We start from the raw sequence: 20,354 nt of genomic DNA on the forward strand, positions 1-20,354 counted from the left end.
TCACCTCTAAGAGCTAATTGCTCCTTCTGGCGCCTCCATAGCACATTGAACATATCTCTATAGCACATACATGGCACTGTAATTATTTGATTATTATTCTTTTTGCCTACTGCAGTTCTTGTGACATAGTAAATATTTAATGGTCGAATTCTATCACCGTAAGACTACAATGCTTCTCGGAGGGAATTGGTCAGTAAATGATCCAAATACATCTAATCAATAACTAAATTGATTTGCCTAGAACAGACAGAATGGGGGAGGTTGCAACTTCAAATGACTCTTAAGGAAAAGAACTCTATCTTGAAAGGAGGTGGTAAGTGATTTTAATAGGACGGACTTAAAACTGCTTTTACGTAGAGTTACATTTTTACATCTGGAAAAAATTGACATTCACCTACTACATCTTCGTCCATTTATACCATAAACATTTATTGCGCATATTGGGTGCAAGATTTACTGTCCTAAGTGAAAGGCTATTTTGACAGTGCTCTGTACACTTAAATTACTTTACAGTAATTAGTATTATGTTTTAATCTTGGGTGAATCTGACAGGCTTGATGGATTTAAGGTGGACTGAGGATCGCAGTGGATCTGGATTGCCGGCCTGAGACACAGGTAACGCGGAGAGAGCGACAGAGAGAGAGAGCGAGCGGACGTGTGTGCCGGGGAGGAGAACGCGAGGGCAGGCTGGGTGGGTGACCAGGTAGGGGGCGTCTGCAGCGGTGGAAAGGGGCACAGAGAAGCGGGGACGCGCGGGGCGCAGGACGCGCTGACGATTACGCTAGACGTGGTGACGTAGCGCGCAGGCCGCAGCGGGGGGCGGACTCTGGGCCTTTCTTCCCCTTCTGATTTTCCCCCTCCCCCCTTTTCTCCCTTTCCGGGTTTGGTTCCCCCCTTTTCTCCCCCTCTCCCCCTTCCTTCCCAAGCCCCTTTCCCCTCCCCCGCCCCAGTCCCCCCTGCTCCCCCGCCCCGGGCCCCGGGGAAACCCCCGCCGAGAAGAGCCCGCCCCCAGAAGCGCGCCGCCGCCGGCCGTCGGGGCCGAGCCGCAGCCGAGCGGCCGTGGGCCCGGGCGGCGGGCGGAGACGCGGGCGCCCTCCCTGCTACGGCCCGCGTGAGGTGAGGCCACCTCCCGGCCGAGGGGGCGGGCGGCGCGGGCTGCCCGTGGGGAGGGGGCGTGGCGGCCGCGCGGGCTGGCGGGCGGAGGCCCCTGGCCTGGGTTCCCCGCGCTGGAGCTATCCGGGCCTGGGGGCGGTGGGTCAAGGCCGGAACCCACCGTGAAGGACGGCCCTGAGGCCCGAGACGCCCCGAGTGTGCTCGGGGAGCCCAGGCGAGAAGCGGAGGAGTGGGGGGCGCGGGGAGGGCGGGGGGCTGGCGCCACCTGTGGCCTGTGCGGTGGGAGCTAAAAACTGTTGCGCCCTTGTAGTGCCTTGGGGTGACTAGCTCCATGTGTTTCTTGGGTCTCCGTTTTCCTTCGAGCGTTGGAAAAATGGGAGGGAAAGGTGTTGGAGCGTTTCGAATCATGCTGGTGTCCGAGTTGTTGGAGGACTGGGCTCCGACTAGGAACATACAGGGAGATGTTTCTGGAGCTTAAAAGTTGGGCCTACATTAGGCTCATAACTCACCCTTGAGCTTTTTAAAACTCTTCCTGATTTTGGTAACTCCACAGAGTATTCATTCAATGAATCGTTCTTGGATGAGGATGAGACATGTTTTCCAGGTTTATTGAGGAATAATTGACATACATTATTGTGTATGTTTAAGACACACAACTTTATGGTTTGATTTACGTGTATTGTGAAATGACTATCCAAATAGGTTCAGCCAACATCCATCATCTCGTATAGATAGGATAAAAAGAAAAAGATAAAAAGTGTTCCTTGTGATGAGAACTCAGGATTTACTCTATTAACAACTTTCCTGTATATTTCATAGAAGTGGGAACCATAGTCTTCAGGTACATTACATCCCTAGTACTTGAGTATCTTATAACTGAAAATTTGTGCCTTTTGATCACCTTCCTAGAATTCCTCCTCATCGTACTCTCTGCTTCTGGTAACCCACAAGTCTGATCTCTTTTTCGATGACTTTGGTGTGTGTGTGTTTAATTCTACATATAAGTGATATCATACAGTATTTGTCTTTGATTTTAAGTGCCTTCCAGGTCTACCCATGTTGTCACTTATTTTTTATGGCCGACTAATATTTCCATTATATATATATATATGTATATATCACCCAACTTTATTCATCCATCCGTGGACACTTAAGTTGTTGGTGTGGGAAAATTTAAATTCAGATCCCAGTTGGATGAACGTTCTTGTATACATTTTTTTCAAATAGACTTAACTGAAATTGAGAAACCTGAATCCTGTCTGATGGTGGTAGGCAACATGGAGACTGAAGAAGGAGGTGACAGGTTCCACTTAAGGAGTGTCACACATTCCTAACATTTTATTGTATTTTTGGATAGTCAAATTGGCAAATTAATTGTTAGCGGATCCTCTTTCTTTCTCATGTATTTTTTCCATTTCCTTCTTCCAATATTTCCTTTTTTCTATCAAGACAAAAATGATTTAAATTGGGGTGCAAAGTAGTAGGTTAGTTAATTCAGTTCACTTTTTAGTTGTGTTTTTCTTCCCTCATTGCTGATCCCAGAGGTTGAGAGGACAGAGAACCTGTGATGCCTGATGAACTGTTAGCAAAAGTTAAATTTCAGAGTTGCAGTTCCAGCTGTCTTTGTGTCCACTGTAAGATCTATATTGTAGATCTCCGCAATTTAAAGCAAAATTTTAAAAATTTACATATGTAAAAATAGGGTGTCTGATATTTTTTAATGGAAAAGAGTCTGAAGAGGAAATAGCTTCCTTGCTTTTCAGAATAAAAACCAAAGACTTTACAAATGTCTTTAAAGCCCTGGATCTGTAACCCTCTCCCCCCGACCCCCCTCCTGTGCTCTCCTGGCTGTTCTTGAGCACACCAGGCTCACTTCTGCCTCAGGGGCTATGCACTTACTCCCCAGATCTTCCTGGATTACTGTTTCTTTTTACAACTGCATTGCTTTGTCCCCTCACCTCCTTCAGGTCTTTATTCAACTGTCACTCAAACAGTGACATTTCCTTGGCTTGATAAATTGCAAAGCAACCCCCCCCCCCCCCCCCCCGCCATTTACATAACTCCTATCCCACTTCTCTGCTTTATTTTCCTCCTTACCACTTAGCAACCTATAACATAGTTTATGTTTGGTCCCCCCCCCTCCCCCCCCCCCCCCCCCCCCCCCCCCGCTAGAAAGTAAACTTAATAAGGGTAGGTCATCTTGTTAATTGCTGTGTCCTCAGCACTTAGCATAGCACTTGACATGCATTGGGTGCTCAACAAGTCTCTCCTAGTCCTGAATTTCTGGTCATGATTGGTTGTCCTTGGAGGTGTGGAATTCATTTTCACTAGGATTTTGTGAGGTACTCCTTGGAAGAATTTGAGATCCTTTTTCTGTCATTTCTTGCCACATTTCTCAAGTCTTGTGCTTTCAGGTCATTGAATGAAAGCACTTCGAAGGCAGAGAGGATGGAGCCTGGGGGATTTTTGTATTGGTCCTAGAGGAAGATTGTCTCAGATTTCATGTGACTAGAATTTTTACCTGCTGTTTCAGGCTCTTCCCTTGATGTTTGTTCACTTTCCTGATCAGACAACTATCACTGTCCTTACCTCTTTGGCCTCAGGGTGCTGAACAGGCTGGTTCCCCTTTGAATTTTTCAGTAGACTGAAGATATTAATATTTATAGCATGGGTTGTATGGGTAATATTTTTCCTCCATTCATGTGGAGCCAGTTGAGCTCAAAAGCTAAGATACCTTTCTCTAGCAATGATGGAGTGGTCAGTTTCCGGGGAACATCGTATCCTTTTTTCCCACAAATCCTTTTTTTGGGGCATTTTTAGCAACTAAGTTCTGTATTAAGTCTGAAGATAAAAGGAGCAGGCCTCCTGAATTCTGTGGATTATCCCTCATTATTTTTTCCTTTCTCATTTCTTGATTGGTGCATTTGTTACCTTCTCTGGCTAGAGTGGCCTAGATGAGGTTTCTCTTTGGGGCAGTGCTGGCCACTTTTCTCCGGCTTAGGAAGGCAAAGGGGGTGAGATAGTGCTTTTAACACTTTGTGGGAAAGCTGGTGGCAAAGCCTAAAGTTTTTGCTTACATCTTTGCCAGGACATTGAAAGCTGCCAGGCCTATGAGAGAGCAGTTTGTGGTAGGGTGGAAGAACTGGGGATCTTTATCTATTGGACTGGATGAAGTTCTGATATGAATGTAAAGAATTAACAACATCAGAAGTATAATAGTAGTTCTTATTTTGTGAATGATTTCTGACGTAATCTAGGCAGATTGAGAAGCACTTCTACCAAACATCTGTTGCCCCCCTTTAAATCCTTTTCGCAAAGTTTCTAGGAAGTCTTTGTGATACTCCAGAGATAACTTAAACATCTCTGTGCCATGTTGTCACCTCTTGCAGATAATACTGAGTACTGACAATGTTTCAGTGTCGATAATGGTTTGGTAATGGTTTCTGAATGACGCGGTGCTTATTCCTGTGCCACATCTCTTCATAACCCAAGGAAAGCTTTTAAGAAAAAGCACATTTTGAGGAAGGGATAGTAAGTGTTGCATTTTGGTTGCATGATCTCAGGAAATGCAGAGGAATTTTGTGAAACTGTGTGTGTGTGTGTGTGTGTGTGTGTGTGTGTGTGTGTGTTTTAAAGGTTTTTCTTTGCCTCCTTGTAAGACTGGATAAGGGACTCTGAGTGTCCCTGTGTGGATTGTGCTGCCAACTTACAAGTAGGAAAAATAACTGGACTCATGGCTTGAATGTGTGTGCATGAATACAGTTGGTGGGTCTAATTTTAGAGACCTTCTTCATACACAGTGGCTTCAGTATTTTCCTCCAGCTGTATCCTTCTTACTCTCTGTGTAGAAAACATTTCTCTTACTAGTCTTTTAGTGGTTGGTTAACTTTTGTTCTTACCATGATTGCTGGTTTGGCAGTGTAGCAGGTGTTCCATCTTTCCAATGAAGTTACTCTGTCCATTCCTTCCTAACTTTGAGTTTATCTCTGAAAACAGAGATGGAAAAGATATCTTAACCTTGATCAGTTTTAACTCCTTTTTGAGTTCCTTTAGATTTCCTTAGCATATATCTGCTTTCTCCAACACTTAAAATTGATATTGAAATCTCTCTTAATTACAATAGTCTGTGGTGATTTCATCATTTTTCACTTGGGAGGTATGAAAGGCTAGATTCTGGTATGCTTCTTAATTGCAGGTGTCCTTGCTACTTTTCAGCAGGCAGGGTCTCTTATGAGTTGGTCATTGGTTTGAGCCTATACTGGGAAAGCGATTTCAGCTTTCTAGTTTTGACAGTAAGTTTCCCAGAGTGCTTTCCTGTGCTTAAAAAAAAAAAAAAAAAAGAACTTACCAAATTGGGCACCCCAGCTAGAGATGAGAGAAAAGGTGCAAAAGCCTCAGGTGGTTATGTCTCCCCATAGTCAAAACACTTTTGGTATCTTTAAAGGACTCGTTCTGTTCCTGTTTGTTAACCACAGAAGCATCAAAAATCTTTCATTCCCTTTAATTACTTGCTTATTTGTCACACTCTGACTTTTCTGAATTGTCAAAGACTTCGATTTTTCCTGGGAAATAATTTGCAGGCGTTTTTGGGTATTTTCTTAGGGGGAAAAAAATGAAGCTAAATTGTTAAATGTTCCTGTAAGTTCTCTTCTCTGAGATCAGTGTTCTGATTCTTCTATTTTTCCAAGATGTTAATAGTATATTTTACTGCCTCTTTTTTTTTTTTTTTTTCCCTCATTGAAGATCTTTTGCAAGCAAGTAAAAACTATAGTTTGGTACCCATACAGTTACTCAGAGGTCCTGAAAGATTTCAGCTTAAGTCCTTATAGAGCTAGAAATGTAAGAATTTCTAGCTTATAGAGCTAGAAATGTAAGAATAAATGAAGTATTAGCAGGGTTTAAAAGAACTCATTTCTCATAGGTATTTGTTGATTGTGAGTCAGTAGTGGAGAAATAAAAAGCTGGTCAAATTTTAGTCAATTCTATCTAGACCTTTTGGAGGTAATTTTGCTCCCATTATTTTATATATACTTGTCTAATGTACAGAATAGAGATAGACGGTTTTAACTTCATTAACTAGTTTCCTTTGCCACTTGGTCTGTTACCTTCCTTGTGTGGATGCTTTTGATATATTTCATGTTGATAACATTTGTGTTACAGTGTTTATTATTAATACTGATCAAAACCATATCTGCAAAGCACTTTTGTCTTTCCTAAAAGCTCATTGGACCTTAAAATGGTGGCAACATTTATATTAAAAGACTAAATTTTCCAAGTAATGTAGTTCATATTTTTTGTGGAGGCAGAGTTTTTGTTGCATATGTCTGCTGTAAGAATTTATGTATGATTTTGGTATGTGAGCAGCATTGTGGGCATTAGGTAATTCTTTGTCCCTTGGAGCACTGGGTGGATTAGAGTTGTAAAAGCTTCTGGGGCGCCTGAGTGGCTCAGTCTGTTAAATGTCTGACTCTTGATTTCGGCTCAGATCATGATCTCACAGTTTGTGATATCAAGCCCCACATCAAGCTCTGTGCTGCCAGGGCGGAGCCTGCTTGGGATTCTCTCTCCCTCTCTCTCTGCCTCTTCCCCACTCATACTTGCTCTCTTTGCTCTCAAAATAAATAAACATTAAAAAAAAAAAAAAAGATTTGTTAAAGCTTCTGTAAGCTTCCTAACAGAGAATTAGAGGAAAGTAATCAAGGCAGTGACAATCCAAACTTAATAATGAATGCATTTGAAATACATTTTCTCCCCATGCTCACAAATTGTTCCTTTTCCTTACTCTTCCTTTGTGATTCTGTGGGAAAAGGGAAGAAGAAATTGTAGGACAGTAACCAGCTGATAACATCCAGGAAACAGTGCGGTATGGATAGGTAGCAGGTGAATGTCTACCCACACAAGAAGTGCTCAACTAGTGTTTCTAATGCTCTTGGTGGAGGCAGTTCCCAGCAGCCATCAACGATTTGTGGGAAGAACATGGTAGACTTTGTTAAGTGTGATGGACCCCTTTTCATCCTTATTTTATTCCACTGTTCTGCAGCATTTGTCACTGTTGACCCCTCTCTTGAAATGTTTCAGTGACACTAACTTCTTTTCCAGTTGCATTCCTGGGTCTTTTGCTCCTGCCCATCCCTTAGTGTGTGTTTTCCTTAAGATTTCTGTTGTATTCTGCCTCTCTTCCTCTGGTTCTTAAACCTTAATGGCATAAATATCTCTTGGAGAATTTGTTAAGAATGTGGCTTACAGGGGCCACTGCGCTGGGTGGCTCAGTTGGTTAGGTGTCCTACTTTGGCTCAGGTCATGATCTCGCAGTTCGTGAGTTCAAGCCCCGCATCAGGCTCTGTGCTGTCAGCACAGAGCCCGGAACCTGCTTACGATTCTGTGTCTTCTTCTCTCTCTCTGCCCCTCCCATGCTTCAGCTCTGCCTCTCTCTCTCAAAAATAAATAATCATTACCAAAAAAATTTAAAAAAGAAAAAAGAAAATGTCTTAAAAAAAAAAAAAAAAAGAATGTGGCTTACAAAAGCCTTTATGATCTGGCCCCTGCTAGCTTCTCTGACCTACCTTGTACCACACTTTCCTGTTCTTCCTATGCTCCAGCCATAGTGGCTTTTTTCTGCCCCAGGGCCTTTGTACTTGTAATTCTTTTTGCCTGAACTACTGTTCGCCCAGATCTTCACCTGCCTTACTTCTCTACTCATTATTCAAGTCTCAGCTCAAATGCTTCTTCCTCCATAGACTTTCCCAGACTACCTTATCCAGAATAATTAATCTCCCCTTTTGTGCTTTAGCACATTCCTCTCTTTCATTATCTCCATAGCACTTACCACTATTTTAAATTATCTTGTTTGTTTTCTTGTCTGTAGTCTGGTTTACACCTAGAACTTAAACCCTATGAAAACAGGGATCTTATTTATATTCTAACTGCTATATTCCTAGTGCCTAGAATAGTCACTCAGTACACATTTATTGATTGAGTGAATGAATGAATGAATGAATGAAATGTAGATTCTTATGTCTTATCTCCAGAGATTTTGATTTAGTGGGCTTGGGATGAAGCCAAGGAATTTATTATTTTTGTTTGTTTAAAAAAAATTTTTTTTAATGTTTATTTTTTGGGGGGGGGGAGGGGCAGAGAGAGAGGGAGACACAACTCCAAGCAGGCTCTGGGCTCTTTGCTGTCAGCACAGAGCCTGAAGCGAGGCTCGGACTCATGAACCACAAGGTCATGACCTGAGCTGAAGGGGGACACTTAACCTACTGAACCACCCAGGCACCCCTAAGGAATTTATACTTTAACAGAAATTCCAAGTGTTTCTGATGTCTCTGGTCAGTTGTCTTGGATGACATTTAGAAAAACCTTGCTGTACACAGTCAGTTTAATCCATCCTGATGGCTTCACTTGTGTCTGTTACTATAAGCTGCAACTTATGAGTCTATCTCCAGTTCTGATCCCTCGCCTGATCTCTGGGCTCATTTCTTCAGTGTTCTCTTGAACATCTCCACTTGATTGTCGCCTAGAATCTCAGATTCAGCATGACTAAAAAATAATTTTACCGTGGAAATTTTTTCTTCAGAGTTCTTTTTTTTCTGTTAATGATATCACTTAGGTGCATAAGCCAGAAACCTTGATGTTACACTCCAGTCCTTACTCTCACACTCAGTCATGATAAAGTTATGTAGATTTTTCTCCTCAGTCTGTCTTGAATCCTTCCATTTCTCTTCATCAACATTGCCACTTTATGAATTCAGGAGACCATCATCTCTTATCTGGATAACTGTGATGGGCTTTAACTGGCCTTCCTGTCCTAGCTCCTTCTGATCTTTCATTTAGTTCTGTACCCTTCAGCCAAAGAAAACTAAAATCTGTTTTCTGTTGCTTACAACCTTTTAGTATCTTCTTTTTGCTCCCAGTACAAAGGCTAGGCTTTTTTTTTTTTTTTTTTAAACCTGGGTGTTTTAACCTCATCTGCTGTATATTTTGCTGTAGTTCTTTGCTTTCAGGGTTAGGCATCAGTTACAGATGAATTACTTGTTCTTTCACCCTCCTCGTTCTCTCACCTTGCTGCCTTGGATATACTCCCCTGAATGCCTCTCTTCCCCCAAAACAACAAAAACAGAAACCATCACTGATTTAGGTATCATGTTCTGGAACCCTTTCAGGGCATCCTAAACCTCTCATTTTGTCTGCCTCTTTTGAACCAATTTCTACAGAGCTGGGTTCCCCTTTGTCTTTACCTTAACCATATTTCTCTCTATATATCTCATTCTGAGTTTCTGCTCACACTGAAATTAAATTTGCTAGGATCGTGATCTCTACTGTGCCAAAAGAGCTCTCTAGAACATGTGATTTTTGTCTTATTCCTCTACTGACTATAAGGAAGAGAAGCAAAGAAAGAAACTAGATGATTTGAAGCATATGTTCTAGAGGTGTGTGTTCTAGATTGTGATTTTGCCAGTTGTTTTGCCTCTCCTAGCTAATATCGTAACCAAGAGAGATCATTGTTTGAGTCTTGATTTGGACCAGAGCTATACTAAGCCCAATAACTGAAATCCTGAACCAAAGTTTTGCTCTCATTGCTTGTACCATCAAAGATTTACCTTTCCTATTATCATAGTATCTTCAGACTTACATTATGTATACCCCTTTCCAATCTTCTTATTTTCCCTTCATAGTTATTTGGTTTAAAATTTATTCTTTGTGTTTTATCTCCATCCTATCAGTGTTTTTGATTATGAAGTCAAAATAGGGATTTTTACTTGTAGTATTTTCCTTATATGGTAGTGCAGATCTTTTTGAATGAATGCGATGGCTGAAAAATTACATGTATTTGACCAGTGAGATAGTACTATTGAAAGAATACAGACTTGTTTGGTTTCTGTGTAGGCTTTATGAGAAGTAAAATCAGAGCCACTGCTTAAATGAATTTTTAACCCTGTTTGAAGTTCTCTGATGCTTTTCTGAGTTTAATCTCATTGATTCCACTGAATCAGTGTCTTTATATGTAGAATGGAGTTGATGGTCTGTATCCTTTAGGGTAGAGGAAAACTTTTGGAGGTGTCTCTTAAGGTTAAGTAAGTAATGCTTTTTGATGTATCTATTGATTTAAAATGTAAATGCTTGAGACTGACGCTGCATTTAATGGATTCTTAAGCTAGCTTCAATATTTTACTCACAGTTAGCTAGTAATATGGAAGAGGGACAAAGAAGTGTCTGCAGATATTAACGAGCACATTTTCCATGTAGCTGGTTGTATTTACACCCAGTGGCCATAGTAAGCAAGGATAGCCTACTTCACAGAAGGACAGTCTGTATTAAACACGATCAAATTACTAGTCTCTAAATATTGTTCTCCAACGCTGTTAAATAACACAACAGTATTGAAGTTAATATTGGCCAAGAGAAAATGGTGCTTTATTTCTGTGTGCTCTGTTTTCTTCCATTTTCTTCCTTTTTTTCTCTTTGGAATTAACATTGTTTTCATAATTGCTTTTCTCTCTTGGTTTCTTATAGGTTGGGAAATGGCAGTTGTCTTTTCAATTTAGTGGACTGGCTGGATCCAGGCATAGGATCTACTCAAATCCATAATGTGTTCTAGGCCATGAGGTTCTGTTTTCTCTGTTTCATCTTGTCCTTTATTGTTGACTTGTGTTTTGCTCAGTGCCCACAGTAAGGGCATTCTGCCACATGAGGACCCCTGAAAAGCTGATAGATTTTCAATGAAGAATGACAGGAACTCACTTGCTACTGTTTCGTTTTACCAACTCAGTTTTTTTCACTTAACACAGATACAGTCTTGTTATCTAACTGCTTAGGTGTACTACAAGCCTATCATATAGCATTAGCTTAGAAATCAGAGAAACTGTCTGTTTATTATTAGTTTGTGTTTAAAATAAGTGGTGCCTATGTTTTTCTTCCTAGAATAGTTCTCTGTTGGAACATCTTCCCTTAGCTTCTGATCCTTCTGTATTTTTATAATAGAAGGAGGGATCTTCAAGTGAGGTTTATAGAACTGCTTCCAAAGTAATACCTAACATCAAGAAAATTTATGAAGAGACCAATACATTCATTCACTCAGATGTTTATTAAGTGCCTGTTTGTTAGATACTGTGTTATATGCCAAAGATACCAAAAAAAAAAAAAAAAAAAAAAAAAAAGTGACACTGCCCCTATCCTCAAGAAGCTCACGTTTTATTTATTTATTTTTTTTGAAAGTTTACTTATTTTATTTTGAGAGAGTGTGAGTGAGCAGAGGAAGGGTAGAGAGAGAGGGAGACAAAATATCCCAAGCAGGCTCTGCACTGCCAGCGCAAGCCCAATGCAGAGCTCAGCCTCACGAACCATGAGATCATGACCTAAGCCAAAATCAAGAGTTGGGTGCTTAACCAGTTGAGCCTCCAGGTGCCTCAATTTTTTTAAATTGAAAAAAATTTTTATTTATTTTTTTTAATTAGAAAAAAAATTTTAAGTTTAATTTGTGAGAGAGAGAGAGCACTCACACTGGAGGGGGAAAGAGAGAAAATCCCAAGCAGGCTCTGCACTGTCAGTGTGGAGTCTGACATGGGGCTCAAACCCATGAACTGCAAGACCATGACTGGAACCAAAATCAAGAGTTGGACTCTTAACCGACTGAGCCATCCTGGCTCCCCAAATTAAAAAAAATTTTTTTTAAATATTTGTTGATTCATTTTGAGAGAGAGAGTGAGTGAACGAGCAGGGGAAGGGCGGAGAAAGAGGAAGGGAGAATCCCAAGCAGGCTCTGCACCATCAGCGTGGAGCCTGACGCAGGGCTCCATCTCATGAAACTGTGAGATTATGACCTGATCCAAAATCAAGAGTCAACCGCTTAACTGACTTAGCCACCCATGTGACCCGGAGCTCATGTTTTATTATAGATTCCAAAAAAAATACAGTTAACCCTTGAACAACATAGGGCACCCAGCCCCACACATGGTCAAAAATCCATCTATAACTTTCGACTCCCCAAAACTTAACTACTAATAGCTTGCTGTTTACTTGAAGCCTTACAAATAACATAGTCGATTAACACATATTTTGCATGTTATATGTATTATATACTGTATTCTTACGATGAAGCAAATTAGAGAAAATAAAATGTTATTAGTAAAATCATAAGGAAGAGAAAATACATTTATGGTACTGCACCATGTTTATTGAAAATATTCACATATAAGTGGGCCAGTGTAGTTCAAACCCGTGGTGTTCAAGGGTCAACTGTACATAAGCTGTAAAGTTACAAGTGTTACAAGATGGTGATAAAATGTAATAGGAAAGGAAGGAGGAGGGATGGTTAACTCTAAGTGACAGGATCAGATTCAACTTTTTAGAGAAGGTAAAATTTGAATGGAGTCTCAATGGATTCTTTCATTTAACCAGCATATGGATAGCTACAATATTAGGTTCTAAGAGTATAAAAGAACAAAGAGCTTAGACAGGCCCATCCATGATAATGCAGCCTGATAGAACGCTGCGCTTAAAGGAATGTACAAGGTGCTTTGGAAGCACAATGGAGATCTGGAAAGACTTCCTGTCAGAAGGTAATGTTCCAGCTGAATCTTGAAGGACTGGTAAGAGTTAGCCAGGTGGAAAAGTATGTGGAAGAGAGTTTTGGGGAGGAACTGTGTGTATAAAGAGTGGAGGTATAAAGCAAAGCAGCATGATGCCTTTGACACACTGCAAGGAGCAGGATGTGCCTACACATGGGATGCTTGTGGGGATTAGTCAGAGAAGAGGCTAGTGAGGTAGGTAGGGGCCTGATCTTGAAGGCCTTCAATAAGCCAAAAAGTTTACATTTTGTCTTAAACTATGAAAACTATTGAAGGACTTTTTTTTTTTTTTTTTTAAAGATCACTGTGACAATGTGGGAACTGGGTTGGAAAATAGACTGGAATCAGGGATCCAGTTTAAGGGTAGTCAAAATAGTCCAGGTTAGAAATAGGCCTAGGGGCACCTGGGTGGCTCAGTCGGTTGAGCGTCCAACCTCAGCTTAGGTCATGATCTCCTGGTCGTGGGTTTGAGCCCTGTGTCAGGCTCTGTGCTGACAGCTCGGAGCCCGGGGCCTGCTTTGGATTGTGTCTCCCTCTCTCTGCTCCTTCCCCACTCATGCTCTGTCTCTGTTTCTCCTAAAAAGAAAAAATAAAACATTAAAAAAAAGAAAAAGAAATAGGCTCCATAGTGGTTCTACAAGTACACAGGGATGAACAGATTGAAGAGCTATTTAGGAGGTAGAATCAGACTTGGAGGGTGTGTGTGTGTGTGTGTGTGTGTGTGTGTGTGTGTGTGTGTGTGTCTGCGCGCACGCATGCACGCTTGCATGCGCATGAGTGACCAAGCAAGAGAACCAGAATGAGAGAGAATGAATAGTGGTAATTAAGAGGGATGAGCTCTTGGATGACTCCTGGTTTTCTGGGTTCCATACCAGGGTGGATGGTGACATTATTTATGAGTTTAGGGAATACAGAAAGTTGTATGTCTAGAAATACAGGTAAATTTATTTTGGACTGGAAGGAAGTTAGGTGTACTGATTTGGAGTTGGAGAGAGAATTTGAGGCTGGAGAGACATTGTGAGTCAACTGTGTATATATGCTGCAGTTGAAGTGAAATGTTGGGTCATCTAAGGATCATGTTGAGACTGAAGAGCTGAACGCTGAGGAGAGAACCTTGGAGAACACTGACAGTTAAATGTGTGACTGGTGGCAGCGGAGTCTTGGAGGAAAATTGTGGAGGTCAGGAGGTAAATGGAAAACCAATAAAATGTGTGTGATAGGACCTTAGAGAAGAGAGTTTGAAGGTGGAGGAAGGCGAAGTCATGTTAAGTGAGGTAGAAAGGTCAAGTATGATAAAGACAGAAAAGAACTTAATGGATTTGGCATTCAGGTCATTGGTGACATCAGTGAAAATAGGGTCACTGGAGTGATGAGAGCAGAGGCCAAATCGCATTGGATTGAGGAATAAATAGAAGGTGGGAAAATAAAGGCAAATAAGCCCTGTTTTTCAAGATGATTGCAGAGGGGTGGAGACAGAGAATAGTAGGGAACGTGGGGTTCAAGGAAGAGTTTTTTAAGATGACAGATTTGAGCATATTTATATGTTTGGTGAATGAGCAAGACCGTAGAGAGTGGTAATAATGGAGGGAAGTCCTGGAGTACGTAGAGAAGATGAAATCCAGAACAGAGGTAGAATTATTATTTCCTTCATTAAGATGGAGGGAAAAGGTCAAGAAAGGTGTGGGGACAAATGTTTGGTGTCTGAACAAAGGAATTTGAGGGCCTTAGGTCCCTACTGTTCCTTGTGATGTAAACTTCTCCGTTTGGGTTAGGGACCTGATGTGTAAAATGGGGGCCTTGAGCAGAGCCAACTCTGAATAGCTTTTGAGAGGGTAGGAGGGATAGCTGACTAGGGAGGGGTCTTGTATGGCTGGCTAGGCAGGCAAAGGTAGGGGAGGTGGTGTGAGGGCCAGAAGGCATTTCAAGTAGATAGAATAACCTGAGCAAAGACCTAGTATTAAAGGATATTGTATGTATGGAGATGTAGCACTATTTTGAATAGCTGGAGAGAATATATAGAGAGCCTGATTTTATGGTAGGCTTTAAGAGTTGTGTTAAGCAATTTGGGATATTTTGAGGGAAAGAGAAACCTCTGAAGATTTTAATCAGAGAAACAGAATGTTTGTTTTACAAAAGTAACTGGTAGCAATTTAGAGAAATACTTACAAGGGATTTAGAGTAGAGTGGGAAACACTTGTTAGGAGGCTGGTGTAGTAGTCCATGCAGAAGATGTTGAAATCTGGGTAGACCAAGGTATGCTGGGTAAGAAACAAAACCTAGCTCTCAATAGCTTGAAATAAGTTTATTTCTCATTCACAGTACACATCCATCAGGGGTAGGTCAGAGGCTTTCCTGTATTCAGGAATACAGGCCAACATAACAGTTATCAAGAACATAGCTGGTTGCTCTGATGGAGGCCAAAAAAAAAAAAAAAAAAAAGCAAGCTCTGGAGGTCTTGCTCCATTAACTAAATTCTTTGCCCAGAAGTGGTGGGAGTGGGGAAAGGTAGGAGCTGAGAAGATCAGATGGGTCAAGGAGATGGTGCTAGAATTTGGAAATTGGTTAAATGTGAGAGGAGAGGGGAGGAATTGTGAATAAATGACTCTCAGTTTCTGTCCTGGGTGACTGGGTGGTATTGTTAACTGAAATAAGAAAGGGCTTTAGGGGCACCTAAATATATAAAGCAAATATTATTAGACCTAAAGGAAGAAATAGGAGTACAATAATAAGGGACTTTAATACCTCACTTTCTTCAAGGGGTAGAATATCCAGGCAGAAAATCAATAAAGAAACATTCCTATGAATGACATGGTAGACCAGATGGACTTAACAGGCATACGCAGAACATTCCATCCCAAATCAACAGAAAAAAACATTCTTCTCAAGTGCTCATGGAACTTCCTTCAGGGTAGATAATATGTTAAGCCACAAAACATATCTTAATAAATTTAAGATTGAAATCATATCAAGATCTTCCCTGGCTACAATGGTAGGAAACTAGAAATCAATTACAAGAAGAAACCTGGAAAATTCACAAATATGTAGAGATAAACAACATAGCCATTGGATCAGAGAAGAAATTAAAAGAGAAAAAAATACAAGAGACAAATGAAAATGGAAATACCAACATACAAAATACTAACCCTATGGGATGTAGCAAAAGTAGTTCTAAAAGAAGTTCATAGTGCTAAATGCCTACATTAAGAATCAAGAGAGATGTCAAGTAAACAACCTAACTTTATACCTCAAGAAACTAGAAAAAGAAAGAACTAAGCCTAAAGTTGTAGAAGGAAGGAAATAAAGATCAGAGCAGACATAAGTGAACTAGAGACTAAAATGATGATGGATTAAATCAGTGAAACAAAGTGGGTTGTTTGAAAAAAACCAGACAAACCTTCAGTTACGCTCACCAAGAAGAAAAGAGAGAGTACTCAAAATCAGAAATGAAAGAGGAGATGTTATAACTGATACCGCAGAAAAACAAAGGATTCCAAGAGATCCTACAAACAATTTATATTCCAACAAATTGCACAACCTGGAAGAAATGGATAAATTCCTGGGAACATACATACTACTGAGAGTGAATCATGAGTAAATAGAAAATCTGAACAGACCCATTACTAGTAAAGAGTTTGAACCAGTAATCAAAAATCTCCCAAGAAACAAAACTCCAGGTCCTGAAGGCTTTACTGGTGAGTTCCGTGAAATATTTAAAGTAGAATTAATACCAATCTTTCTCAGACTATTCAAAAAAATAGGAGGGAACACTTCTAAACTTACTCTCTGAGGCCAACCTAACCCTGATACCAGAGTCAGGCAAGGGAACTGTAAGAAAATAAAATTTCAGACCAACATCCCCAAAGAACACATATGTAAAAATCCTCAACAAAATATTAGCAAACCTAATTCAACAGTATATTAAAAGAATCATATACTGTAATCAAGTGGGATTTATTCCAGGGATACAAGGATGGTTTGACAGCTGTAAATCAGTGTGGTATACCACTTTAACAAAATGAAAGCTAAAAAACATGATCATCTTAAAACAAAACATGATCGTCTCAATAGATGCAGAAAAAGCATTTGTCAAAATTTAGCATCCGTTAATGATAAAAACTCAATAAAGTAGATACAGAGAGAATGCATCTCAACATAATGAAGGCCATATATTACAAGCCCACAGCTTACATGGTACTCAACAGTGAATAGCTGAAAGTTTTTCTTTGCCACTTTTATTCAGCATGGAATTGGAAGTCCTAACTGGAGCAGTTGAGCAAGAAAAAGAAAAGGTATCTAAATCAGAAAGGAAGAAGTGAAAATGTCACTGTATGCAGATGATGTGATATTATATATAGAAGACCCTAAACACCAAAAAAAAGAATAAATGAATTCAGTAAAATTGCAGGATACAAAATCAATATACAAAAATCAATTATGTTTTGTACACTGATAATGAACTATCAGAAAGAGATGCTAAGAGGGGTGCCTAGCTGGCTCAGTCAGTTAAGCATCTGACTCTTGATTTTGGCTCAGGTCATGATTTCACGATTCACGGGTTCGAGTCCCATGTTGGGTTCCCTGCTGATGGTGCGCAGCCTGCTCTGGATTCTCTTTCTCTCCTCTCTCTGACCCTCCCTTATTTGCACTCTCAAAATAAACTTGATTTTTTAAATTTTTTAAGTGTTTATTTTTGAAGAGAGAGAGCATGTGAGCAGGGAAGGGGCAGAGAGAGAGGGGGACAGAGGATCTGAAGTAGGCTCTGTGCTGGCAGTGGAGAGCCTACCACAGGGCTCGAACTCACAAACTGTGAGATCATGACCTGAGCTGAAGTTGGGTGCTTAACTGACTGAGCCACCCAGACACCCTCAAAATAAATAAACTTAAAAAAGTATATATTAAGAAAATAGTCCAAAAAAAGAAAAAAGAAAGAAAAGAGTCTCATTTACAATTGCATCAAAAAGGATAAAATACCTAGGAATAAATTTAGCCAAGGATGTGAAGGGTCTCTACACTGAATACAGTAAGATGTTGATGAAATAAGTTGAAGATACAAATAAATGGAAAGATATTCTCTGTTCATGGATTGGAAGAATTAATATTGTTAATATGTCCATACTACCTAAAGCAATCTAAAGATTCAGTTCAATTGCTACCCAAATTCCAGTGGTATTTTTCATGGGGATAGAACAATCCTAAAATTTGTATGGAACCACAAAAGACCCCAAATAGCCAAAGCAGTCTTGAGAAAGAAAAACAAAACTGGAGGCATCACACTTTTTTTTTTTTAAGTTTGTTTTGAGAGAGAGAGAAAAAGTACGAGTGGGGGGAGGGGCAGAGAGAGGGAGAGAGAGAGAGAGAGAATCCCAAGCAGGCTCCACCTGGGCTCAGACCCACAAACCGTGAGATGATGACCTGAGCTGAAGTCAGAAGCTTAACCAATTGAGCCACCCAGGAGCCCTCGCATCACACTTCTTGACTTCAAACTATATAGCAAAGCTATAATAATCAAAACAGTATGGTAACAGCATGAAAATGGTCATATAGATTGATGGAACAGATTAGAGAGCCCGGAAACAAACCCAGGCATATATGGTCAATAAATTTATGACACAGGAACCAAGAATATATAATAGGGAAGGACAGTCTTTTCAGTGTTGGGTAGACTGGACAACTGTCTTCTACCATATGTAAATATAAATGAAAAATGAATTAAAGACTTGGAAACAGACCTGAAGCCATAAAACCCTTAGAGGAAAACATTGGCAGTAAGCTCCTTGACTTCTGTATTGGTGATGAGTTTTTTGGATTTGACACCAAAAACAAAGGTACCAAAAGCAAAAATATACAAGTGGAACTACATCTAACTAAAAAGCTTTTGCATGCAGGCGCATGGCTGGCTCAGTTGGTAGAGCATGAGACTCTCGATCTTCTGGTCTTGAGTTTAAGCCTCATGTTGGATGTAGAGATTACTTAAAAAATAAAAAAATAAAAACTAAAAAGCTTTTTGCACAGTAAGGGAAACTCAAAATGAACGATCTGGTAGAAAAAAATTAGCAAATCATATCCAATAAAGGGTTAATATCCTCAAAATATATGAAGACCTCCTACAACTTAAATAGAAAAAACACAGTCTGCTTTAAAAATGAGCAGAGGAGGGGTGTCTGGGTGGCTCAGTTGGTTAAGTGTCTGACTTCAGCTCATGTCATGATCTCAGGGCTTGGCTCATGGGTTCAAGTTCTGCATCAGGCTCTATGCTGACAGCTCAGAGCCTGGAGCCTGATTCAGATTCTGTGTCTCTCTCTTTCTCTCTGCCCCTCACTTGCTAGCACTCTGCCTCTCTCTCTCTCTCAAAAATAAACATTAAAATTTTTTTAAAAAAATGGGCAGAGGAGGGGCGCCTGGGTGGCTCAGTCGGTTAAGTGTCCGACTTCGGCTCAGGTCATGATCTCACGGTCCGTGAGTTCGAGCCCCGCATTGGGCTCTGTGCTGACAGCTCAGAGCCTGGAGCCTGCTTCAGATTCTGTGTCTCCCTCTCTCTCTGACCCTCCCCCGTTCATGCTCTATCTCTCTCTGTCTCAAAAATAAATAAACATTAAAAAAAAATTTTTTTTTTAAAAAATGGGCAGAGGAACTGAATAGACATTAAAAAGTTTTTTTAGTGTTTATCTTAGAGAGAGAGAGAGAGAGAGAGCGCTGCGCGCGAGCGCGGGGGAGGGGCAGAGAGAGAGGGAGACACAGAAACTGAAGCAGGCTCCGGCTCTGAGCTGTCAGCACAGAGCCTGACACGGGGCTCGAACCTGTGAACCATGAGATCATGACGTGAGTCAAAGTCGGATGCTTAATCGACTGAGCCACCCAGGGCGCCCCTAGACACTTTGTTTTGAAGTAGATATACTGATGAACAACAGGTACAGGACAAGGTGTTCAATGTTACTAATCATCAGAGAAATGCAAATCAAAATCACAGTGAGATACCACCTTATACTATTGTTAGAGTGGCTAGCATCAAAAAGATGAACTAACAAGTGTTGGCAAGGATGTGGAGAAAAGGGAGCTTTTTGTGCAGTGTTGGTGGGAATGTAAAGTGGTGCAGCCACTATGGAAAACAGTTCCTCAAGAAATTAAAAACAGAACTAAAAGTAGAAAAAATTTTACATTTTCATTTAAAAATATGAACTAGCAATCCTGCTTCTGGATATATACCTGAAGAAAATAAAGTCACTATCTCTAAGAGGTATCTGCATCCCCATGTTCATTGTAGTATTAAACAAGAGCCATGACATGGAAACAACCCAAGTGTCTGGCAACAAATGAACAGATAAAATGTATGTGCATACAATGGAGTATTATGCAGACATAAAAAGAAATCCTGCCATTCGTGACAATGTGGTTGGACTTGAAGGGCATTATGCTAAGTGAAATAAGGAAAGACAAAATACTCTGATCTCATTAATGATATGGAATCTAAAAAAACAAAACATAATTCATGGAAAAGAATGGTGGTTGCAGGGGTGGAGGTAGGCAAAATGGGTTAAGGTGGAGAAAATGTATAATCTTCCAGGTATGAAAAAAAGCCTTGGAGGTTTCATGTACAACATGGTGGCTGTAGTTAATAATACTGTGTTATATATTTGAAAGTTGTTAACAGTAGATCTTAACAGTTCTCATCACAAG

The 20,354-nt window shown here is 40.5% G+C and overlaps 1 protein-coding gene across 5 annotated transcripts in view; it reads left to right on the forward strand.

The window, feature by feature from the left end:
* Nucleotides 1-893: 893 nt before the first annotated feature.
* Nucleotides 894-20,354, forward strand: part of R3HDM2 (R3H domain containing 2) — a 160,820-nt gene continuing 141,359 nt past the window's right edge. For all 5 annotated transcript variants that reach the window (XM_053895408.1, XM_053895414.1, XM_019454873.2 and 2 more), the window contains exon 1: nucleotides 894-1,116. The gene's annotated coding sequence lies outside the window, so the exon portion shown is untranslated. The remainder of the gene's footprint in view (nucleotides 1,117-20,354) is intronic.

The sequence above is a fragment of the Panthera pardus genome, unplaced genomic scaffold, assembly GCF_024362965.1.
Source record: "Panthera pardus isolate Hobbes unplaced genomic scaffold, ASM2436296v1 HiC_scaffold_6, whole genome shotgun sequence".
NCBI lineage: Eukaryota > Metazoa > Chordata > Mammalia > Carnivora > Felidae > Panthera > Panthera pardus.